The sequence below is a fragment of the Micromys minutus genome (genome assembly GCF_963924665.1).
Source record: "Micromys minutus genome assembly, chromosome: 27".
NCBI classification, from domain to species: Eukaryota; Metazoa; Chordata; class Mammalia; order Rodentia; family Muridae; genus Micromys; species Micromys minutus.
Genome location: NC_137962.1, coordinates 36,106,589 through 36,132,176, shown reverse-complemented (window position 1 = coordinate 36,132,176; position 25,588 = coordinate 36,106,589). Strand labels below are relative to the sequence as shown.

Below are 25,588 nucleotides of genomic sequence, written 5' to 3'. Positions count from 1 at the left end.
TCCACCAGCAGACATGAAAACATGGAAAAGGGAAATCTCACAGGTCCTCACCTCTAGACAAAGAAGTACAAGCAACTAGGGAATGCTGGAAGGAGAAATAGTCTTTCCCAGAGATTAACTCCCTAATTGGTTATCCATTACCAAGTAGTCAACCCTGAAATAAATGCTAAGAAAAGTAGCTAAAAAAAAAAAAAAAACCCACTAATTAGAGTAAGCACGTTGTAATTATAGACATAAGCATGTGTGTATATGTATATATAACAAAAAAAAAAGAGGCCAAGAATTCAAGAGAAAACGAAGCAGGTTACATGGGCAGGGTTGGAGAGAGAAAATGAAAACAAGAAAACAATGTAATTATATCTTATTTTAGAATTTAAAGAAACAAAATAACATTAAATAAAAATGAAGCATACAAACCAGTTTATTTTCATAAACTTGTTTAATTTCTATATATGTACTAATGCCAAGCTATCACTTGGTACTTTTTTTTTAAAAAGTTTGAAGCCACTGGCCCAAGAATTAAGCTTAAGAGTCATCCTCAAATTCTTCCAATGCTCAAAGATTTAAGAGGATAAGAAGTCAAAAAGGAAGTAAAGGAAATTACTATAAGAAGTAAAGGAAATGTACAGACATGGTGTAAACTGAGTATGCAGACTGTGCACTTGGGTTGGTTAGTTAAGATTGGAAAGGAAAATGCCATTCCCCCTTGTTAACCCTGTTTCATACTGTCCTATAACAGAGGTCTCACCATACTTCAATACTTTCTTTTGCAGAGCTTTTTCAGAACAGAACGCTAACGTTTTTTTTCTGAAACTAAGTAACAGTGCCAGCATATTATAGGAGATACTTAAAAACAACTAGATTTTGCTGTTTATGTATATTACAGACTTTATATTCTGTTGTCCCTTCAAACCAGGGGTGTAAGCCAGGTATAGTGGTATATATACATCTTTACTCCAATACTCAGGAGACTAAGGCAGGCAGTGTCTGAGTTCAAGGTCAACCTGGTCTACACAGCTGAGTTCCAGGACAGCCAGGGTTACAGAGAGATCCTATCTCAAATAAGGGTGGGGATGGTTTTCAAATAAAATCATATTACTTCAACCCCCCCCCAACACTTTGATTTTGCCTTTGGTATAGGCAAGTCACTTCCGTCACTGTCTCGTGCTTACTGTCACATTTGCCTGGCTCTGGAGACTATACTTCCTAGTTTGTATGCTTCATCTTTATTTAATGTTGTTTTTGTTTCTTTCTTTAAATTATTTTTCTAAAACTTAAAATAATTACATTATTTCCTTCTTTCCCTTTCCTCTCTTCAACCCTGCCTATGTAACTTCCTTTGTTCCCTTTTAAATACTTGGCCTCTTTTTCTTTGTTACATATAAATACTGGGAAAGAAAATATGATGTACTTAAAAAAAATAAAAGGGCAGCAATCCCCCCACACCAATTCTGGTGCATTCATCCTGTTACCTGGTCATTTGTTCAGCATGCTCAGAACTGTTCAACTGTTCAGAAATGCTTCGAAAGGCTTTAGGCCTTCACTTTCTATCCTCCTGACACCATGAGGCTAGGACACTGGAAGTCACCACCAATACCAGAAAACCCAAACAATGTGAAGAGACATACAATGGAACTATATATAGCCCTGGCTGTCCTGGAATGCACTATGTAAATCAGACTGTCCTCAAACTCACAGTAATCCATCTATGTATGACTCTTGTGCTGGCATTAAAGGCACGTGTCACCTTTTCCTGCCCAATGCTTTTCTTCCCTCCTTATAATAAATACTTTTAAGTTTTTTGGGGGGAAAATGATGAAATTCTACATAATTAAAGAAATATTTTATAAAGATTTTTAAAAACATATATGAGTACACTGTAGCTGTCTTCAGACACACCAGATCCCATTACAGATGGTTGTAAGCTACCACGTGGTTGCTGAGAATTGAACTCAGAATCTCTGGAAGAGCAGTCAGTGAGCCATATCTCCAGCCCAAGATTTTTTTTTCGCCTAATTTAAACTGTGTGAGAGATGGGAGTTTTGGGGTGGGGTTGTTTTTGTTTTGTTGTTGTTTGAGACATGATCTCACAATGAAGCCCCATATGCCTTCAAATGAATCATGAAAATCCTTCTACCTCAGCCACCTAAATGCTAAGATTAATGGCTTAGTCTCACTTAAACTTAGTGACTCTGTAGTATTATTAGCCATTCTGCAGATGACATAACAGGAGTCAAATAATTTACACAATCTATAGTTGGACAGTGAAGACAAGCTGGGGCTGGTCCCTAACCCCTACTGTGCTATTATCAGCTTGTCTTCCTGGAGCACCTAATGTGAACTCTGTAGTCTCACTTTTGTTAAAAACCAGTACTATCAGAGTAATAATGACTTTGCTGACATACCAATTACCTTCAAAATCCCACAGAATCATCTGACATCAGCACCTACCTAGAGCTAAGGCACACATAGCACTGTAAGAAGTTATTTTCCGCTTAAACTTTCTCCACAGTGTAGAACCTTTTGTTCTCCTAAGACCAGAACATTCATTCAAATTCTAGTAAGCTGGCAGTGCAGTCCATTGGACTTTTTTAACCTTAACTACAAGGGGCTAAGTGAAATACGTCACCACTTGATAGGTAAAAACTGCTTTAATTACTATTAAAATGTAAATAATGGCAATCAAAGGGGGTTTCTTAAAGCTTTTTTCCTTAAAAGGGCTTTTGAAAATTACTTTCCAGAGGCTGACCATTAAAAGCAAGCTTCTACATGTAGTTCAACAAGCTCTTGTAACACTATACATCTGAATTTATGGTAAATTAAACCCAAACAACAGTGTAAAAACAACAGTGCCAGCTAACAATTTCAGAAAAGAAATGTAAAACAGGACAAATAGACTTTAATATCTTTAGCTTTCTTGAACAAACCAATGAGAAAAGTAAGTCAACCAAAGCATTCCAACTTTGATTTTATTGAAGGTACCAAAGCCACTGCTCATTCTGTCAAATGAAACAAAAGATAGAACTAAGTTCTCGGAGTCTAGGCCACTCCAGATAAAAGCCAATGGACCTTTTTACAGTTTACTCTCCATAGAGCTGAGGATGGAGGCATAGGGAAAACCTATATGGATGATTAAGTTCTGGAAAACAAAGAAGCTGAAAAAAGTAGAGATGAGTAGATGGTTATAAAATTCCACTGTTGCCACAAAGCCACCACAACTTCAAAACAATATATTAGCTCTCAATCTTTCTAGTTTATTTTTTAAACTGTGTGTGTTCCTGTATATGAATGCATATACATATATGTGTATGTGTGTGACTTGAATGTGGAGGCCATACAACAACCTTGGATGTCATCCTCAGGAACATCTACACTTTGAACTGGAATGCACTAATTAGTGTAGCAGACAACTAGTTGAGTCCCCAAAATCCTCCTGCCTTTACCTCCTCAGTGCTGGGGTTACAAACAGGAGCCACTTCACCATGAGTTCTGAATATCAGACTACGGTCATTGTGCTTACAAGTGCATTCCAGAAATATAAAACTTCAATTTCAAATTAAGAAATAATCACTTTGCAAGGTACAACAAGGGCACCAACAATTGGCAAGTTGGATGGTAAAGAGATGGTTAAGCAGCCAAGCAGTGGTGGCACAAGCCTTCTAGTCCCAGCACTCCAGAAGCAGAGGCAGAGACAGGTGGATCCCTGAGCTGGAGATCAGACTGGTCTACAGAGCAAGTTCCAGCACAGTCAGGGCTATACAAAGAAACCCTGTCTCAAAAAAAAGACAGTCAGACAGACAGACAGACAGACCGTGTGCTAAGCAGTTAAGAGTTCATACAGCTAGCTCTTGCAGAGGACCAAGTTGGGTTCCTTGGGCTTAAGTAGGGAAAGGAATGGCCTTACAATTGCTTCTGACTTCAGCCCATGGAATCTCTAGTCTCCACAGACACTACACTCACATGTACATACACGATTTAAAAGAAACCTTCTAAAAAATAACTGGCAGGTTAATTTAGAGTTAGAAGATCACAAAGAAACCCAAAAGGAACCAGCAAGATGGCTCACCTTGTCTGCCATTAAGACTACTAAGACCTGAGATAGACCTGAGATTATTCCCCAAAATCAACTCCAAGTTTTCTCTGACTGTCCTACCATAGGCACACAAATACATTGCACATAACAAATATAATTTAAAAACTAAATAAAAAGGCAATTCAGTGCAGTAGCATAAGATCTGTGCAAATGCTGTGACTTCTAGACCCCATTTTAGATTCTCATATTACTAAGGAAAAAGGGCAGAAGGAATGTTAACATAATAGACAAATAAAGAAAAGCTCCTGATAACTGTTTTAGCTGTCTTTCTCCAGAGATCTGAGAAGCAGTGAGCATAAAACCCAACATCCCCTCAACTGATAACTCCTCTGATGTGACATCCTGAGGAGTCAAGAGGATAGAAGTTGGTACCATTAGACAGGACACACTAGTGTCTGTCCTGGAACAAGGAATGCTTAGCACTACTCTTACCTGCAGTCAAACTAAAATAAATAGGTAAAATTTTTAAAGTTTTTTTTTTTAATCTAAAAATAGAATTGTATTTTAGTAAGCAAAACAAAATATACTTTTATTTTTAGCAAAGTACAACTATATCCCTATTAAGTTGTTTGGTATTGATTCTTCAGAATAATACATTGAAGAAAGTACTATATTTAGAATCAGGAAACCTATGTTTAAAGACTTCCTAGTTTTTAGCTCTTGTAAAAACTGACCCATAATACTTCCGTCATTTGTAAAAATAGAATACCACACAGTAATGAACTACAGTAATGTAAATTATCATCATAGTATCCCTACCTTCATCTGAACCCTCTTTGAGGTCAACTTCTAAACCAAGTTTTAAAAATTAGAAGGGGGGGGGGGGGGGAAGAATGGAAAAAATTTAGAAAAAAAAAAAAGCAAGAAATAAGCAACAAGAAAACAGAAACCATATTAGCTACAAATCAAACAAAAAGCCAACCCTAAAAACAATATACAGCAAAGACTACTTGGCAGCAGTTAATTTCCACATCACTGTGTAATGAGAAAAAAAGGAAACCCCTTTTCCTGGGCTCTATAGTTCATTCATAAAAGCATCCTCTCTAATTCAACCAAGAATGCAAAGGGCCATCTCCACACTGTAGGGACCACAAGCCACAAACATGCCTAGTTACTACTCTTCCTAACCAGGAACACTGTATGGCTATCAGAACCCCACTCAGAGGTAGAGACAGCCTCTCAAGTAAATGCAAGAATTTCTCTTTCTTGTCTAATCACTGGCATAAAGCTAGTAAACACCTGAACCTCAAGTCATTCTAAAATATGTCCACAGAACAGAAAGCTAACTAGAAGGAAAAACCACACCCAAGCTAAAGTTGAAGTAAGAAACCAAAAAGTGATTGGAAAGACTTGAGTGTGGTAAACTGTCCTCCCAGAGCTTGAGAGGATAAGGTAGGAGCACTGTGCTGCAAAGTGAAGGTCAGGCTGGTGAACACAGCAGGATGTATCAACCCTATCTACAAAATCAAAAAGGAGGTAAAAAATTTTTAACAAAGTAGTTCACAATTGTCTGTTGAAAGGAATAGCTAAAATATATGGAGTCATTACCCCATCAAGCAATTTGATTGGCTCAGTTGCTAGATGAATAAGCACAATTACCCTATCAAATACAACTATTATTTCCATTTTTCTAGACAACAGAATAAACACACAGGTTAGGCCTCTTGCTTAGAGGCACACTGTGAACCATTGACAGAGATGGGGTTTAAAAATCAGTCTTTAATCTTAGCACTGGGGAGGCAACTTGGTCCTCTGCAAGAGTTGTATGAGCTCTTAACTGCTGGCCAGCCTGGTCTACAGAACAAGTTCCAGAATGGTCAGGGCACAGAGAACCTTGTCTCAAACAAAACAGATCAAAAATCAGGCAACTAGTCCTGGAAAGATGGCTCATCAATTAAGAGCACTGGCTGCTCTTCCAGAAGACTTTGGGCCAATTCTCAGGATCCACATGGTGGCTCAAAAATCATCTGTTCCAGAGGATCAAAATCCCTCTTCTAACCTCTGTGGGTACTGCCCACATGTGGTGTATAAATATACATGCAGACAAAACATTCGTACATATAAAAACAAGAAAATCTTTAAAAAAAAAAAATCAGGCAACTAATTTACCCACCCAGTTCAGCTAGCTATATTGACTAGCATGCAAATTAGAATATAGTGTAGTATCTCCAACCTTACTTAGTTTGAGGTTACTGTTACAGTAATTTGAGTTCACAAAAATAAAAACTCACTTTCTGCTTCCAATAATAAACTAATTTTTTTTGTGTGTGGGAAGAAGGACTATGTAAAATATAAGCACATAGTTTTTGTTTTTTTTTTTTTAAATTCCAAAACACCAACAAAATAGTGGTAATTTGCCTTGGGAAAAAATGAAAATCCAAAGAAGACCTGGGAGGAGCATTTGTAAACCTGTCAGAAGTGGCCAGGAGGTCCAGTTGCATGCCTGACCCCTCCCCAACCCTGCACCATGACAGGAGAGCTCCAAAAAGCTGCTTTCTAGGAGTAAGTTTAGAATCATCCAGTCAGTTTAGAACAGTGCAAAACCTCTAACCCAGATCCAAGTGATCCTGGTTTGCTGGTACCCTTAGGCACCTGAAAATACATCAAGATCCTCAGCCTCTAATTATTTCTATAAATAATGCTCCAATTTGAGTAGCCTGGCTGGCCAACAAGTCCTAGGGATCTGCCTGTCTCTGCTGCCTCAGATTGTAAGTACTTGACACCATGCCTGGCTTCTTTTTCATAGGCTATTTTTAGAAATCAGTAGTGTTTTGTTGTGAGAGACCTTGTCTCAAAAATCAAGGTGGAAGGCATCTAGAGAACAACACGTGAACATCTGGCTTCCACATATAACTACATGCAAATGTACACAAACCACAGAAGCATGCATTCATACCAACAAATAAGTAAATAATTAAAGAACTTGATGACTTTTCTCTTAGGAAGGAAGAAACACAAAAGGTCAACAAGCAAATGCAAATCAAAATCACAATGCGATGTTCCTGCACACCCATTAAGAATAGCCATGAAAATTTTAAAAGTTACCAATGCTGGCCCATATACAGAGAAACTACAAGTCCTATATATTGTGATGGGAACATTAAACAGTATATCCACTTTGGAATAGAATGTAGCAGTTCCTGAAAGACTACACAGAGTTAAGATATAAATAGCAATTCTACCATAGGCATCAATAGTCAAAAGAATGTAAAACAAAAACTCAGAACAGATACTGTTTTTTCAACAGTATCTCAAATATTCCAGGATGGCCTCAACTGGACTCTGTAGCCAAGGACAACCCTAAACTTCTGATCCACCTGGCCCCACCTTCCTAGTGTTGAGGAATTACAAGTGTGTGCCACACATTCATTTGTTTAAAGGACACAGGGGATTGAATAAAGACTTACTTAGCATGCTAAGTAAGTACTCTACAAACCCAGCTACATCTCTAACCCTAAAAAGATATTAAACGCCATGTTTATTGCCATATTATTCAAAATAGGCCGAAGGTGAAGAGAACACAAATACGAATCAATAGATAATGGGCACACAAAAGGGCCTACTGTATACTTACAATATAACATTACTCAGTCATAAAAAGACTGAAGTTTTCAAGGACAAACCTTAAAAACACTGCTAGTAAAATAAGCCAGAGACAAAAGAACAAACATGATTCTATATATATCACATAACTAGAACATGCAAATTCAGAAACAGATTAGAAGATTGGAAGTTATAAGGGTCTGGAAGAGCAGGAAATAGGGAGTTATTGCCTAATGCCTAGAATTTCTGTTTGGGGTAATGAAAATTTGGAAACAGTTGATAATGGTTGCACAACACTGAATATAATTAGTGCCACTTAACTGTACACTTAAAAGGGGCTAAAATGACTATCTGTAATACATTCACCTATAAGACACAACCTAATTTCAAAACAGCAAGAAAAATATATAGACTCTTCAAAAACCAGTTTAGCAATTTCATACAAAACTAAGTCTACTGATAGATTATCAGTAAGCCATACATCTAACTATCCAAATGAGCTAAACTTAAGAAGACAGGAAAACTCACAAGTTTAATTTATATTTATCAAAAAATGTTAGCAACTGAGATGCTTCCTCAATAGTAAACAGATAAAGAGAATGGTAGTATACCGTAACTTAAACATTAACAATGATAAAAAGAGATATCAATCTTCAGAAAGATGTAGAACTAGCAGAGTGTGGCACACACCTATAATTCCAGTACACAGGAGGCAGAGACAGGAAAATCATTCCAAATTTGAAGCCAAGCAAAGCTACATAGCAAGACCCTGTCAAGAAAGAAGACAACACTAACAAAGAACCTTTGGGGCATTACTATATGAAAGGACTAGTTCCAATTATGACACATTCTAGAAAAGGCTAAACTACAGAGTGAAAAAGATTTGTGTTTGCTAAGAATACAAGGAGGAGCCGGGGAGCCAGGGACGGGGCTCTAGCACAAACACATAAGCATGCAAAGGGACCTATCATTAGTCACTCTATGTGAGGTCATCATGGTAGAATCGTAAAAATTATGTATTGGCAAATTCCAAAGAATGAACTCAAACATATTTTAGTCAATATATGAGCTCCTATTGTATATCACAGATATGAAGCTCATATTAGGGGAGAAAACAGGCAAGAGGCAAAATGTAGATGCCTTGAGAAAACACAGAGAAGAAAAGGAGGCTACCTGAACTCTAGATAGACATGGAAGGCTTTCTGCATATAGAGAAGGGAATGGCCACATGGTATCAAGTTTTTATAACATACACATCTAACATAAGAAGAGAAAAAAAAATTTGAAACTTGACAAAGTCTGGCCATAGCTCTAACATATAGCCATTAAATAACCACTCTTATATACAAGCTCTAAAATCTTATTTCAAGCCTGGTTCAGGTTATCACTCTACTGATAAAGCACTAACTTTTGTTTTAGGGCTATCTTATAAGAAATAAAATAATAAATATAAACACTGGTACACGATCTGAAAGTATGAATCAGTGTTTTATTACATCTGTGGTTAATATGAACAGACAGTATTTTACTTCTACATCAAAAAACTATGTTTGCTTGTTCGTTTTGATACAAGCTGGCCTCAAACTCAGAGATCCACATGTCCATGCCTTCCCAAAGCTGGCATTAGGGCATATACCACTACACTAGGTCCTAAATATTATATATAACCTAGCCTAAATTGTCTGAAATAAATATGGTACCAAATTAAGACCCACTTCCAGGACTGGAGAGATGGCTCAGTGATTAAAAGCAGTAGCTGCTTTTCCAAAGGACCAGGGTTCAATTCCCAGTACCCACACAGTGGCTCACAATCCAGTTCCAGGGTATCTGACACCTTCTTCTGGCCAGGCAGATACAGACATACATGCAGACAAAACATCCATATACATTAAAAAAAAAAAAAAAAGACCCACTTCTAGAATCTCCATGAACATTATGTGGATGCTCAAGTTCCCCACATATTTTAAAAAAAAAAAAAGTTCCCTACATAGAATGTTTCAGTTTTTCATAACCTATGAGAATAAAAACTATCAAAAATAGTTATTGTCCACCAGTTAATTTTAACTTTCATTTTTAATTATTTTTCATTTCTATTTGGCTAAATCAGTGGATGCAAAACCAGAGATGCACAGGGTCAAACCTAATGAGTCTTCTGCTCTAGAAACACAACACTAAGCAGTATTTTATAAAATAACATTAGAAAACACCTCCAGCCACAAAAACATTTCTAGAAGCTATTTTAGTTAAAATATTTATATTAGATGAACAATCATGACATTTTAACGTATTTCCATACATAACTATTTCAATAAAAATGACTTTTCATATAACTAGTTTAACTAGAATAAAAGTATACTCTTATGAAATTACTTTCCATACTGTTTAGTAGTTAAGTCTTATTTTTTAATAGAAAAACATTACAAGATGTTTATTTTAATAGAAGGTGAATATGCTGAATTAGGTTAACATATAAACTGACTAGCTGTGAAATTAAATCTTGATTCACTTACCATTTTCCTCTTCTCAAATTGCTTAAAGTGAACTAGGCAAAGATAAAACTTTAGTTTGTTCTTCCCTAGAAACCTGCATCAGTTATTAATTTGCTAATGAGCTCAGATATAAGACTTCTACATGATCAATGCTGTGACTTCACACTGGCAAAGACACTTCTTGAGTGGAATTATCACTAGGTTCCTAGAAAAGAAATTTCCTAATAAACCACTAGCAAGTCTCTTAGCAGGTACTGATGGGCCAGTATCAAATCTTATGAATATTCATATAAAATGGAGATAGGGAGGTAGAAATAATGCTTAATCTGTTGAGAAATATTAAACTTCTCTTTAAATGGATCGATTACATGAACACTTTAGCTACTATCAAGAATTCAATTTAACTTCATTTTTGTAAGATGTATGTATGTGTCCATGCAGTTGTGAGTGTGTGAACGTTTAATGTGTGCTGGTTTGTAAGGTCAGGGGGTTGATGACAGCTCTCTTCCTCTACGACTCTCGGAAGAGAAGGACAGGGTTCTCTCACTGAACCTGGAGTTCGATGATTTGGGACTGGCCAGCAAGCTCCAGGGATCTTTCTGCATATGCCTTTCTGCATATCCAGAGTTACAGTTATAGGCATGGACTATGGCACACCTGGCTTCTTATGTAGGTACCAGGAATGTGGACTCAATGCTTACGCAGCAGGCACTCTACCAACTGAGTCATCTCCCTACCCTCCCATTCCTTAAACCTAAGATTCCCATCTTACATACAGGTATGTGACAAACCAGAAGCATTATTACAAAACTTGAATATATAGATTTCTACTGAAATCATAAAGCCCAGTATTTTGACTTTGAAAATAAGTTGACCTTTTAAATTTAGTAAACAGTTGCCTGAACAGCATTCTTTAAAACTGAGTAAACATCTCATAAATAAGCAAAAAACAAACTTATGGAACCCACTAATTCAGATAGGATCTTGAACAGTGAGAGCAACTGACCCTTTCCGTGGCATAGTTCTTGGAAAGCTAACAGCAAAACTCTATTTTACGTATTGATTCACTCAAAAATTATTTGCTGAGCATAAACTACATACCCTACAAGCTGGGAACGCAATGGTGCATAGTCCTTATCTTCTCACGCATTGGTCCTTCAAAGGCAGCTCTCCATTCTGCTTTTTCTACAACCCAAAAGCAAATCTCTCCTCCTTCAAGGAAGCCTGTACTCATTACTGCCACACTGTTTCTCACTCATCTAGATTAGATACAGAACCACATCAAGTACAGTTAAGAACACAACTCAGAGACAGGTGCCCAACACCAAAAGCTGGCTCTGCTACAAACTAGTTACGTGCCATTGGTCACGTCATTCAATTCTTCCAAGATTCAGTTTGCTCATCCAGAAAATATGAGATAACACTGTCTCCTAATTTCTCTAATAATTAGTCAATGTTTGTCAACCACTGAAAATATCTAGTTTTTAGAATTTGTTACATAAAAAATATTAACAACTTGAGTTTTTGGCTGCTAAAATATCCTTGCCTATCTAAGGTTAAGGAAGATTTAGTGCCAGAATTTCCTATTAGTCCATTTTATGTAAACTAGTTGCTGCAGTTTACTGCTCCCATGTATGAGGCTTTAGGCAAGGGGAAAACCAGAAGAGGAAGAAGCAAAACTCACAAACTTCATCACATGGTTGTAACCCTCTCATGTCTCCACCCCCAGCCTTCCTCAGTGAGAAAAGGCCTCTCAATTACTACAACTCTCTTCCCAAACCATGTTCCATTTATGCAAATCAAGCATTCAAGTTCAAGGTCAGTCTCACAGTTAGGCTGCCTGGGTCCCTCTTGCTCCTGACCTTGCCATGTTCCAGAGCCCACACTGCTGTAGCAATACACCACATACTTTTGATCTCAGTCTTAAAGAACTTGTCTTTGGCATGTTCCTTCCCCACTGCTTCTGCACAGCTCTTTCCTTTCTGTTAGGCCCACTAAATGTCTCCTCCACTACAGCTTTCTCTCATACTCTTTCCATTCTCAATCAGGAGTTAATAAGCTCCTTCTATGGTTCTTCTCTAGCTCTCATTACACCACTGTTACTACCGTACAGATCTTTTGTACATTTTATAAGTGTTAATTTTCCATGTCTGACTCTCCTACAGACACTGGACTCTAGGAAAAAGAAAGATATTTTATTTTGGTACTTTATTTGGTACATAGAATACAATCTACTTAGCAATCTTGACTGAAGTGAAATGTTTTTCTCACATACAGTCCATCCCTTATCTGTGTCCCTTATCTTCAGGGAAAGTCAGCTTTCAGCACATGCTAACCAGGTGTAGCAAATTTTTATTTTCATTTCATAGAAACACTTAATAGATGATACCAACTATAATGTCTTTCACTCCCAACTCAAATTTCTCCTATGGAATATACTAAAACTCAATGACACTTCCACAAAATCCAAAGATGAAACTCTATTGCAATTTTGCGATGCTAGAAATGGAACTTGGGGCCTTGTGCATGTTAAGCAAACACTTTTACCATAGAGCTATACCCTCAGGCCCTTTGTCAGGTTTAAACTCATTGGGTTGGGGTAAGCACAGAATTCAATACAACATGAACTTTTTCATTGTCTGTTGACGAATGCACAGGTAGCTATAAACTGTTGGCTTCACTGCTCATCCAAGAGTGTGCAGAATTAATTCTGTTCTTAGGAACATAGTCCCCAAACTGCCCTCCAGTAGGATAATTAATCAACACAAATGAGAGTGCTCCTGTTCAAAATGCTCCAGAAATTCCCAGTTTTCCCCACAGAGCATGGAGTTCTTTAGCTTCTTCACCTAAACTACCAATGTTCCTTCTGGGTCTCTCTGCAGTTGTTTTCCAGAGCTAAGGAACTGGTCATGATTTTTATGGTGGTTTGAATATGCTTGGCCGAGGGAGTAGCACTATTATGAAGTGTGGCCTTGTTGGAGAAACTGTATCACTGTGGGCCTTCTGGTGAAGATGTAGAACTCCCAGTTCCTCCTGCACAATGCCTGCCTGGACGCTGCCATGCTTCCTGCCATGAGGATAATGGACTGACTCTCTGAACCTGTAAGCCAGCCCAATTAAATGTTGTCCTTACAAGAACTGCATTGGTCATGGTGTCTGTTCACAGCAGTAAAAAGCCCTGACTAAGACACTCTCCAATATACCACAGTAAAGCCCTAAGACACATTCAATATACCCTAGAACTGATATTTTCATCATCTTGTTCCTATCAGGCTAAATTAACTTAGGCCATTAGTTCTCCCTCTCAAGTTTTCTCTGTTCTTAATTTTAGTTAATCACAGAAACACATGGTAAGTTTTCTATAATTAATATAAATTCAATATTAATATCTATGTGAAAAGACAAAGTCAAAAAAGCTTAACACAGCAACTTGGCCAACAGACAAACATGGAGAAATAAATATGCTTTGTATTACATAACCTCTGACCTACACTGACCATGGATAGAGACAGAGGTTGACGATAGGTCACAACAGAGCAATGGATCATGTGAAAAACAGTACTTTTACTGTTAAAGCACTGAAGAGAACAAGACAGAAGCCAAAGCTAAAATAAAAATAATGCAAAATGGCTCTGACTAGCCTGAGAGCCATGTAAAGGGGTATTTGGAAATATTTCCCAAATCTTTATTTTTCCTGTTAATAAAAGTTTTGGGGAGATATCCAAGAGGTAACAGATGAGTTATTCTGCTAGGATCAGAGGAAGAATAAATTTCACCCCCAACTCCTATCCCTGCAATCAGGGCTAAAAGTACTTCCCATCTCACTCTGTTTTATTTTGGTTTGGTCGATATGAGGCAGGATCTTTCTGAATGAACCTAGTTGTCCTGGAATTCACTGTGTAGACCAGGCTGGCCTACAACTAACAGAAATCAGCCTGCCTCTGCCTCTCAAGTGCTAGGATTAAAAACACCCAACTGTGTGTGTGTTTAGGTCCTCAGGTACCGTCCACATTTTGTTTGAGGCAGAGTTTCTGGCCTAGAACCTGGCCAGCAAGTCAGCTTTTGTGCATTCAAAACCCAGGTCCTCACATTATGAGGCAGTGTTTATCAATGGAGACATCTTTCTAGACTCCATCTCATGTTTTGCTTTTGGTGCATGTATACACGTAGCTACCTAGAGGCCAGAGAATGGCCCTAGGTGTTTTCCTCAGTTGTTTTTTGAGACAGGATCTCTCACTGGACTCGCTGATGCACTTAAATTGGCTGGCTAGCAAGCCCCAGATTTCCTTCTGTCTTCTCAGCACTGTAGTGCCTGTTTTATTTGTTTTGGTTTGATTTTGAGGGTGGGCCTCACTATGTAACCTTGGTGGACCTGGAACTCACTCTGTAGACCAACCAGGTTAGCCTCAAACTCAGAGATCTGCCTGCCTCTGCCTCTAGAGTGTTAGAATTAAAGTGTGCCACCAGTGCCGCCACCACCACCACCGCAGCCACCATAGCCTAGAATCTAGTTTCTTAAATTGTTTTCAGATATAATTTATTTATAATAAAATTACTTATAAGTACAGGATCTAATCTTGATAGAGATTAGAGGTTCTCACAATAGAGGTTCTCAAACTATGGGTTTCAACCCCACTCGGAATTAGATATCAGATATCTTACATATCATAACAGTAGCAAAATTACAGTGATGTAGTAGAAATAAAAATAACATTATGATTGGGGGTCACCACAACATGAAACATTAAAAAGGTTACAGCATTAGGAAGGTTAAGAACCACTGATCTAAAAACTTATGTCCCCCTCCTAGTCAATCCTCATCCATCCAAAGTGTCGGGGAGAGGTATCAAAGCCAAACACTGTAGCAAAGACTTATAATCCAAGCATTTGAGGTGGTAGCAGAAAGATCAGAAGTTGGCCATTTAACAAGTTTAACAGAGTGGGCTACATGAGACCTGCTTATGAACAAAATAAAAAGTATTATCGATACAATTCCTAATATCATTGGTTATTTTGGTATATAAATAAGATGAATCATTTTCTAACTTTCACTTGGCATATTTGTGAGACCTCATCTTTATTACAGTATCACAGTACCAATGGTTTGTTCCTTTTTATTGTTGAGCAGTCTTCCATTAAATGTATATACTAGTTTGTTTATCTTGCTGATGAACAGACACCTGGACCATTTCCAGGATCTGATTATTATGAGAATAACTGTTATAAGCATTCTTGCATATAGTTTAGTTGCAGAAATTTTTATTTCTTCAGAATAAATACCTAAAAATGAAACTGCATGGTCACAAGATACACGTGTTCAACTTTCTAAGAATTTCTTTAAGTTTTCCAAAATGGTTACATCACTTTACACATTCACCAACAGAAGAGCAGACTCCTAGATGTGCTGTTCACATAACTCTGCCTATGCTATAACAACCAGCATTCTGCATACACACATCTACTACTTTAAGAACTTTACAGATACACACCAAGAACAATTTTTTTCTTCTTATTTCACTTTCTATACTGCTTATCTTCTGGTACTTATTCATTCCACAAACATCAAGGAAGAATGAGAAAAAACTAGGCTAGTCACTGTTCTGGCTTGGAAGAAGTAGCATTTTCAAGGAACTGAAGATGAATGAAGGTTCCTGAAGAAAGTAAGTGTCAAGAAAAGCAGTCAGATGAGCTGGAAAAAGGCAGAAGGGGTCAGGTTTCTTTACAGGGTGCTATGGGAAAGTGTTAAAATATTGTAATCAGGAAATAGGTGACTCTTACGTTCTGGATAAGGTGGAATAGAGGAAGATGTGAACAGAAACAGGTCAATGCTCCACTGAGTATAGGTATGGCACTAGGGATAGTGGGGACAGGATGAAACAAGTATCATTACAAGACTTATATGGGGCTGGACAGATGACTCTATAGTTAACAGCACTGGCTACTCTTCCAGGGGACCTGAGTTAAGATTCCCAGAACCCACATGGCAGCTCACAATGGCAATCTGAGCATACATGTGGTACATAGACATACATGCAGAAAAAAAAAAAACACCCATAAAATAAAATTAAAAACAATTTTTGAAAAGAAAGTTATATAATGGAAATAGTACTGTCAGTAACTTGATGATGAATTATAAGAGCGTGATACAACCATGACTTGAGAAAGGAGGAAAACCTGTGGAAAAGTTAATCCAAATAATGAAAACAGCATAATTATGCCTTTTTATTTTTATGCACTGTGGATAGTGAGTGAAGATAGAGACTTAAGGGAGATCATTCGTGGTGCCTGGTAAAGGCTTCAGTAAAGAGTAATGTCTGTCTGTTTCTAATTGTCTTAATAAAAACTGCAGACACCTAAATGTGGTGGATTATCTAGCACTCAGGAGAATCATCATTAAGTTTAAACCAAATCCAAAAAGGGGGCCCAAAATATCCACTGGTGTATTTATATTTAAAGTTTCAGAATGAAGAGGTGAACACTAGTGACTTCTGTATGTCTTGTTAGTTATCGCTTCCAAACTGAGTGGAACTGAGCTAGAAGGCTGCTGAGAAGCAAGGGCAGCTATTAGAGGCTCTGGCAAAGAGTGACACAATACAGATGAGATAGGCTAGTCCCAACTAGGAGGCTCATCTTCTTTCCCAGCTAACTGATATATCTAAACTTCCTTTTGCTTCCCTTTTCATCTATGACTACAGAACTTTAGAGCCAGAAGAAAACTCCCCAAAAAACAAGCAATGGAGGCTGGAGAGATGGCTAAGCCACTAAGAGTGCTTGCTGCTCTTCCCTAGGACCTGAGTTGGCTCCTCAACACCCACATTAGACAGCTCACAACCTGCAACTCCAACTCTAGGGGATTCAGCACCCTCTTCTAGCCTCCACAGGCACCTACACAAATACACACTGCAAACTAGATTAAGGAAGAATAATCTAGTTTAACCCTATGACTTTACAGCTCAGGAAAAACTGAAAGAATGGTGATTTACACTGGCAGTCAAAGGTGGGAGCTTGCTCGTTGCCAGCCAGGCAAAGTGCTTGCCATGTTAGCATGAATACATGAATCTGATCTCTAGTATCCACATAAAAGTGGGGCACATAGCTGTTCTCCACACCGACGTGTACATGTACACCTGCGTACATATACATACATATGACATAATGTACTCCAATTTTTAAAAATTCACCAGGGTGTGGTGGTCATACATGCCTTTTATGCCAGCAGTCAAGAGACAGAGGCATGTGGATTTCTGTGAATTCTGGCCTTTTTAGATGTGGGGATAATTTTTGGTGTTATCTTAGGAAGCCTGAAAAATATTCACTGTGCCTGATAAAAAGTTGGGGTTCTTCGTAAGTGCACTAGTTCATATCTAATCCTAGAATTTAGGGATGATCAGGGGTCCAGGGTCATCCTTGGCTACACAATAAGAATGAACCAAGTTGAGGGGGCACGGGGAACAGAGTAGGGCCTCTTGAGAAGAGCGAGGACACTACATCCCTAGGTATTTCCTTGATTACTACAGTAGTTGGCCACATAAATGGGAAACAAGTTCTGTGTGTTGTTTTTTAAGTATGGGATAAAGCACATTTGTTACAGAAAGCATGTTTAATGGTGGTAACAGACTATGAGAAGGGAACATCACTTCCTAGCAGTGGCCTTGGGTATTTTTCCCAGATGTTCAAGGCCAAAGTAAATTACTTAACATTTTCTACTTGCCCTAAAGATTAAATCTGTCTACCCAGCTGAGAGAAACAAAACAGAGACCATCTTTAAAACGACTCTAAAGCGGCATTCTAAGGCATTATCATATTAAGCTTCTTTTCTTTCTTTTCCAGATAGGCTTGCTCACTGTGTAGCTCAAGCTGGATTTAAACTCACAACCCTGCTTCTGTCTCATAAATCCCCAGATTAAAACAACACATCTACCTATATTTTTTATTCTCTTTGTAGCTATTACTACATGACATGCTTATTTATTTTTATTATATTTTCTAAGTGGCTAATTCTCTATCTGGCCAACTACTCATCTTCATTTTAGTGTAGCCCATGAACATCTAAAGGATTTTAATCAACATTTAGGAATATGATGTTCAAACAAAAAACATCTCCATATTGTGCTGATAGTCAAGTGTCCCAATCCTACAGAAGAGCGTTTATAATGGGGGTAATTTCCCTAGTAGCTAGTATGTTCTCATTCTTTTGTTTGTTTGGGTTTTGGTTTTGTTGGGTTTTTTTGTTTTGTTTCTTGGGGTTTTGTGTGTGTGTGTGTGTGTGTGTGTGTGTGTGTGTGTGTGTGTGTGTGTTTGAGACAGGATTTCACTATAAGGCCTTTGCCAGCCTGGAACACTAGGTAGACCAGGCTAGCCTCAAAGTCATAGATACCCACCTGCCTCTGAAAGTGCTGGGACTAAAAGCATGTACCACCACACCCAGCTCTATGTTTTAAATCCATAAAGAATCACCAAATGAGGCCACAGTTATAACAACAACTCCTATTACATAGCACATCTTCCTGTTGGTCCTGTGCATTACCTCAAAGCAAGCATGGCCCTAATATAAAAAACTCTGAATCTTATTTGCCATCATGACAAATTTTTACCTATACTGTGGGTATCATGGTCATGACAAGATTCTTGAGAAGCTTGCTCAGTAGCAGAGTACCTACCTGCCAAGCATGATTGAGACTCTGCTCTCAATCCCCAGTTATCACCTCCACAGGACTTTCAAGGGCCTAAAACTAAAATTACTACCCCCAAGAGGAAGTAATGCTTAAGGCATCCTGGGAAAAGTTCTGTTTTTCATAAATTTATGTCAGCAAAGTCTTATTTGGCCAAAGTGAAAGCAATCACGACATAGTTCCTGAACACTGCAAACCAGAAACACAGGCAACAAGAAAGATAACCTTTTATGACTTGTCTTGCTCTTTCAGCTTATAAATGTTTTCAGCTCAAGACAAAAATGGCAGAACTAGATAAGAGAAACTTCTTACAAATTAGATTTTAGGGATCCCAGCAAAACTGGACAAGCCTGGGCAAACTGAAAGTTAAGGAAATTCCCAAGGGTCACAGAAACCACTTTCCAGTATTTCATCCAGGTTCAGTTTTCATATTCACCAGTTTTGTTGTTGTTTGTTGCAGAATGACAGCAGGAAGCTAGGTATTTCAGGACCACTCATACTAACTGAGCTGCACCTTGAGCAGGCCCTGAGATATCAGGAACCTGGTAATAAGTTCTGTGGTCTAGGGGAGTTATATCCAAGCCCCACCTCTCACTAGCTTATGTACTTCGGGGAGAAGGAATGATGAACTCTCAGGTCCACTGGAGACAGTTTGGAATTCTTTGGCCCAAGTCTACATATTGTTTTTGTTTATAATAATTTTTAAGATTATTTATTTTATGTATATGAGTACACTATATCTGTGTTCAGACACACCAGAAGAGGGCATCGAATCCCATTACACATGGTTGTGAGCCACCATGCGGTTGCTGGAAATTGAACTCAGAACCTCTCTGAAAGAGCAGTCAGTGCTCTTAACTGCTGAGCCCCATTGTTTTTGTTTTTAATGCAAATGTTAGCAACCTTTTCTATGTCTAAGAGAAAGTTAAAACTTAATAAAAACAAGTCTCCTACTATCTTGCCAATGTAGGATTTCTCAAATACATATATACACACAAAGTACCACATTTTTTTCATAAGCTATAAAACAGGCATAATTAATATATACTTGAGTGTGATAGGTGCTTCTAATTTGAGTAACTGAGCCCATTCCCCCATCCATGTTAATTCCATTTTAAACTATACAAACCAAAATTTTAAAAAATGATCTAAGAAAGACATAATGAGCTATGTTTTATGAGGAATTGAGCTATTAATGCCAGGTGAATAAAATCAGAAGGCAGAAGGATCACTGGAAGTTCAAAGCCACTCAAAACTACATAGCCAAAAATAAAAAAGGAACAGGATAACACATTAAATATATATCCTTCTAATGTTACAATACTAAAAGTCTTAGACAAACAAAAGCAAAATCCGAGTTGGTCTAGGAGTATTTAACATTCAAAAGCATATAGCCCAGGACCCTCACACACCAGAAAATAGATAAAATTAATTGGTGTTCTTCAGCATCTGCCAGTAAATACCCTACTACTACTAGGAATAAACCGGAGATGCAAATATTTACTGCATCCCAAGATGGATACTAATTTTTTTATTTTTTTTTAAAGATTTGTTTATTTATTTTATGAGTACACTGTAGCCGTCTTTATGCACACCAGAAGAGGGTTTCAGATACTATTACAAATGGTTGTGAGCCATCACGTGGTTGCTGAGAATTGAACTCAGGACCTCTGGAAGAGCAGTCAGTTCTCTTAACCACTGGGCCATCTCTCCAGCCCGATACTAATTCCACTAGCCTACTACATGGCATAGCTAATTCTACTTTATCCCTACTCCAAGATCGAAGTTGGAAATTTCAAGTTAGTCAAGTAAGAGTCACCTAAAAGACTTTGAAATAGCATCCCTTCCCAACATGGTAATGTCTTCCAACAAAAACAGACCTAGTCATCTCATCTATATTTCCCAATTAGCCACTGCTTTTTCTGAAAACTATCACAAAGAAAAAAAGATAATAATGTGCATTCAACATAGGCTAGACTGTTATTAATAGTGTGCTTTTTCTCTCTTCAGAAGCACAGAAAAGCACTGCGAATTGAGCAAAAACTACCATGACCAAGTTACTTTTCAATCCAGTGAGGCACATCTTACATTTCTCAGAAAAGTTCCTATGGTCAAAATGACAGCACAAAACAGGAGTGGAAGAACCACAAAATCAAACTCAAATAAGCCTTCGAAATGTCTGGCCTGGAAGAGAGTCTTTAACAGAAGTGTAATTGAGGCATGAAAGGGTAGGTAACTTGCCCAGAGCTACAGTTTATTTGGTGGCCAAGTTGGAAGTGAATTCCAGGCCTCCTAGATCGGAATTTAGTGTAGTTTCCCCAGCCGCCAATGCCACCCCGAGTAAAACCTTTTATAAAACTCTTCACTAAGACTGTTAGCATAAGGGTCCAATTATCATTCAAAGATCAGCCTGTTAGATAATAGCTCAAAAATTCCATCCATTTTATAGCATTTACCAGAGTCATCTAATCTCTGGAGGGAGAACGCAGAGCTTGGGTAGAAACCCCTATTCTGATTCGTCCCCAAAGGAGTTGAATACAGGCAGGCAAGCAACATTGGTGTCCGTACCCACAAGCCGTGGAGGAATCCGCAGCTCTACCGTCCCCCAACACTAAATTCCACTCCCATCCAGGCGCACTCAAGACATCCCACCTCCCGCCGCAGGCCGGATAGCAAACTCTTCTTTAAACCACCACTTTTCCGGGAGAATGGGGAAGAGAGACGCAGAGCCTCGCCTTCCCAACCCCTACCCGCGAGAAAGCTCCTTCGTGGACTCCGCGGGACCCCACACCCTGCCCTGCTCACCCCGGCGGGGGAGGGGAAGGCGCCCCACACAGGAAGTGCATCCTGCGCCCCTAGCTCGCGCCCCGCTGCCGGGTACCTGACCTGGACCGACAAGCAGGCGACCGACAGCCGCATCCACATGGCCTCAGGTGTTCGCGCCGCAGCTCCGCCGGCCCCAGACCGCCCCTCCCCGGCCCGCTCCAAGCCCGGCCCTCCGCCACGGGTGCCTCGCCCCCAGCCCGAAGCCAAGAGGCCAGCAATGCCGGTCCCCGCAGGGCTGCCAAGAACGTGGACCCCCTCGGCACCTCAGGCCGCAACGACCAGGTATCTCCGCCCGCAGCCCGAGAGCCTCCGGCCCGCTCTGCCTGGACGCCTGTCCTGGCCGTTGACCCCTCAGCAACCCACGCTGGTCCCCCTCAGCCCCCTCTGCGACTCCCAAGACTCAGCACTCGCAGGGCGGGCCGGGCCACGACCTGTGCTCCCAGCAGCCAGGATGAGCGGCGCGGCCCGGTCCCGGCTCCTCGGGCTGCCCTTTTCCCTCAGGTCGAGCGGCGGTTACCTGCAGGAGCCCCCCGGCCCGGCCCTCGGCCTCCGCCGGCGCTGGGAGGGGAGGGGGCGGCGGCGCGGCGCGGGGTGGGGGTGGGGGTGCCTCCACCGCCTCCAGCGCGGACGCCCAGGCCGACGGCGGGGCGGGCCGGGGCCGCGGCCCCTAAAGGCTCGCTCCGGCCCGCGCGCTCGCTAGTTCACTCCCCGCTCCGGCGCGCCTCAGGGAGGGCTCCCCCGGCTGAGGCCGTGGCCGCCTCGCAGGGGCCGAAGGCGGCTCGGCTCCGGGTTTTTTCTCTCCATTCTCCCAACACACAGGAAATAACAGAGCGTCAGGTGACGCCGCGCAGCCAATGAGGCGGCTCCGGGCCCCGGCGCGCGGGCGGGCGGGAGGGCGCGCGGCGGGGCGGGGCGGGCGCAGGGGGCGGGGCCGGGGGCGGGGCGGCGCGCGTGCCCACCCGCGTGTGGCAGCGTCGAGAGGCACAGCGAGGAGACCCCACTCAGCGGTCCGGGACCACTTGCCCAGTGCTACGTCCATCCCTCTGCTTAAGGCTACCTTGTGGGGCGCCCTCCAAGCAACTTTTTGGGGAGTTGGTGGCACAGAACCTTCCACTAGGATTTCTGGAGTTCTCCCAGAGCCTCCAAATCCGAAGTCTCTACTTTGGCAGCCTGTGAAGCCGGTGGCAATTTAGTTAGTTGAGTGGTCACCATAGTGGCGCCTGGTTTCTTAACGTCCGCCCAGGCCCAGGTGGGTCACAGCAGGCCAGCCTGGTGTGTGCACACGCTGTCTCTACCCATAATGCCTATTGGGTGTTCCTGAATGAACAACAGTCTCTAAGCCTCAGTTTCCTCGTTATAAAAGCAAGGACGCCAACCTACCTCATGTGTAAATAGACTCCCACGCCAGTAGTCTGCAATGGCGCTAAGATTCTGCACTCCTGGATGGCAGGCCCAGAACTGAAGAGATTTCCAGGGCCATGCCTCAGGCCCTAACCACCCTACCCTTGTATCCTGGATATTTTCACAGAAAAATGGGCTAAATTTCTTTTTTCTCAAGAAAATCTCATGTACAACCACCATCTCATAGATCAGCGGTTCTCAACCTTCCTAATGCTTGACCGTTTAATGTAGTTCATCATGTTGAGGTGACCCCCCCCACCGTAAAACTATTCCATTGCTATTTCATAACTGTAATTTTGCTAGTTATAAATAGTAATGTGCTTTCTGATGCCCTCCCCTGTCAAAGGGTCATTCACTACCAAAGCTGTCCCAACCCATAGGTTGAGAGCAGGTGCTTTAGATGGTACCATGTGCCAACCTCCCTGCTATACAAAATGAAGCTAATAAGGATAGGGTGAGTTTGGAATATTTACACTCTGCTTTTGGCACACCTAGAGACCTCTCCACTTTGGACTTCAGTTTCCCATAGATACATGAGGAAGGAGAAGAGTTTGGATTAGGTGTCCCTAAAACTACTGACTCTAAATTAAGCCTGCATCTGGCCTAGATGTTAGGGGGTATGTGGCTCCCCCTCCTAAAGCAACCCAACTTGAGAGTAAATTGGGATCAAACGTGCTTTCAGTGTAAGGTGAGATGCTGACAGGAGTCAGTTGTGGTTGGTCTGGGGACCAGATTTCCTTTATTTAGGGGTCTACATATACCTGTGGCCTAGCTTTTACCCTTTTCACCTTTCATTCTAACTAGCCAGAGCAAATCCTGCTTTCCTTAGCCTCAGGCCACCCACAGAGGGTTTAGAATCCTAGGCAGGGCCTTAAGTGGTTCTAGGGACCCTGATACGTGGAGGATACCATGAAGGCACCTGGCTCCTGTCCCAACTCACCAAGTGGGGGCTGATTCCAATCAGGTCAGGACTGTTCTTGGGGATTTGATTCCCCCACACCTCTTTGACAACAGGCAAAGTGCCAAGCCCTTCCTGAGCAGAGCTGAATAGGCCGCCAGGCCCTGCCCTCTAGCTGTTCCTATTGTTCTAACTGTGAGTTTCATTTTCAAATTCTCAGGCACTAGGGCTTTTAAGAGACCAAAGCCTGGTTTCAGCTAGTGTCAAGACTGCCTAGAGAAAGGTGGGAGGGACTGGAAACAGACCTAAAGTTTTCTGCGCAGAGAGAGACAATCTGTAGATGTGCCTTCTTGAAGACTCAGTGTTAAGGCCATCCCCAGCTTCTGGAGCTAGTTCACCAAGAAAAGGGACACCATTTCCTCATTCTCTCTACTTTCCTAGGTCTCACTTTGTCTGAAGGGACAAGAGAGATACAAGAGAGCTCACTGGGAACAGGATGGGGTGCAGACAAACACTGCATCCAGCTCCTACCTCCTGTTCTAAGGCAGCCCCCTGCCTACCCTTTCAACCCCTAACAGAACACTATCCAGGTGACCACCACATGGAAACCTGCCCCATCCTACAGCCAGATCTGCTGGGACCCTACCATGTGCCTTTGAAGTACCACACAGAGGAAGCACATTCATTGAAATCATGACCAACAGACAGGTATTAGTAGTACTCTTGTGTTCTGTGGGGCCCTGGACAACTTACTCTGAGTGCCATGCCTGAGTGTTTTACCTCACTTCTAGGTATTGTATCTAAAGAGAGCTGCATGAAGAATTCATGCAGTGCCAGACAAGCTTAACTCGTAACACCACCGTACATGATGGTGCACGTATGGAGTCCCAGGACTCAGGAGGCTGAATAAGAGAATCATTGTAAATTGGAGGCCAGTACAACAGCTGAGCAGATGAAGCTCAGGGAAATTAATTGCTCCCAAAGTCCTACAAATCAGGGTAGTTACTTGTTTTGTTTTGAGACAGGGTCTCACATGGCTGGCCTCAAGTCATGACCCTCCTCCTGACTCAGCCTGGACAATACTGCACCCAGCTCCCCACAGCCTCTTGTATCCCCCTCCTTGTATCAAATGTATCTATCTCGGTTTTCCTTCTATACTTTGTAGTCTTTTAAAGAAAACAGAGTAAATGAGCTGTTTCTTTCTCCCATCTCCACTAACCCAGTCCACTCTAAAATACCTATTGAACAGAATCACTGTGTCTCAATTCCAGAGGCAAAACTAATCCCTTCTCTTTTCCCCTGGTTTGGAGATGACTTTTGGAAACCCTGTGTCACTTCTTTTATTATAAACTCCTCAGCCATCCTCCAAGAACCTGGGCCACTCTGGGATTACAAATGGAGCCTTCTGCCTCTAGGTCACTGATTCCGCTACCGTCTGTCAGCACGGATTGATTGAGGAGACAGGCCTTGCTCGGCAGATCGGGATGACTTGTGAGAACTGAGCCAGGGTGTCTGCTTCAGCTGCAGGCTGCTGTCCTTCCCAGTACTAGCCAATTCTCTTGAGCAACAGAGCAGCCCTCACCTTTATCCTTCAGCAGATTCCTGCTCTTTCCTCTTGGAAGGGGCCACTAGCTAATAATTCTAACACACCAAGAGCCTGGATTGC

The 25,588-nt window shown here is 40.9% G+C and overlaps 1 protein-coding gene across 3 annotated transcripts in view; it reads right to left on the bottom strand.

The window, feature by feature from the left end:
- TCF20 (transcription factor 20) overlaps nt 1-22,414 on the bottom strand; it is a 72,266-nt gene extending 49,852 nt beyond the window's left edge. For all 3 annotated transcript variants that reach the window (XM_080939181.1, XM_080939182.1, XM_080939183.1), the window contains exon 1: nt 22,141-22,414. The gene's annotated coding sequence lies outside the window, so the exon portion shown is untranslated. The remainder of the gene's footprint in view (nt 1-22,140) is intronic.
- Nucleotides 22,415-25,588: the final 3,174 nt, after the last annotated feature.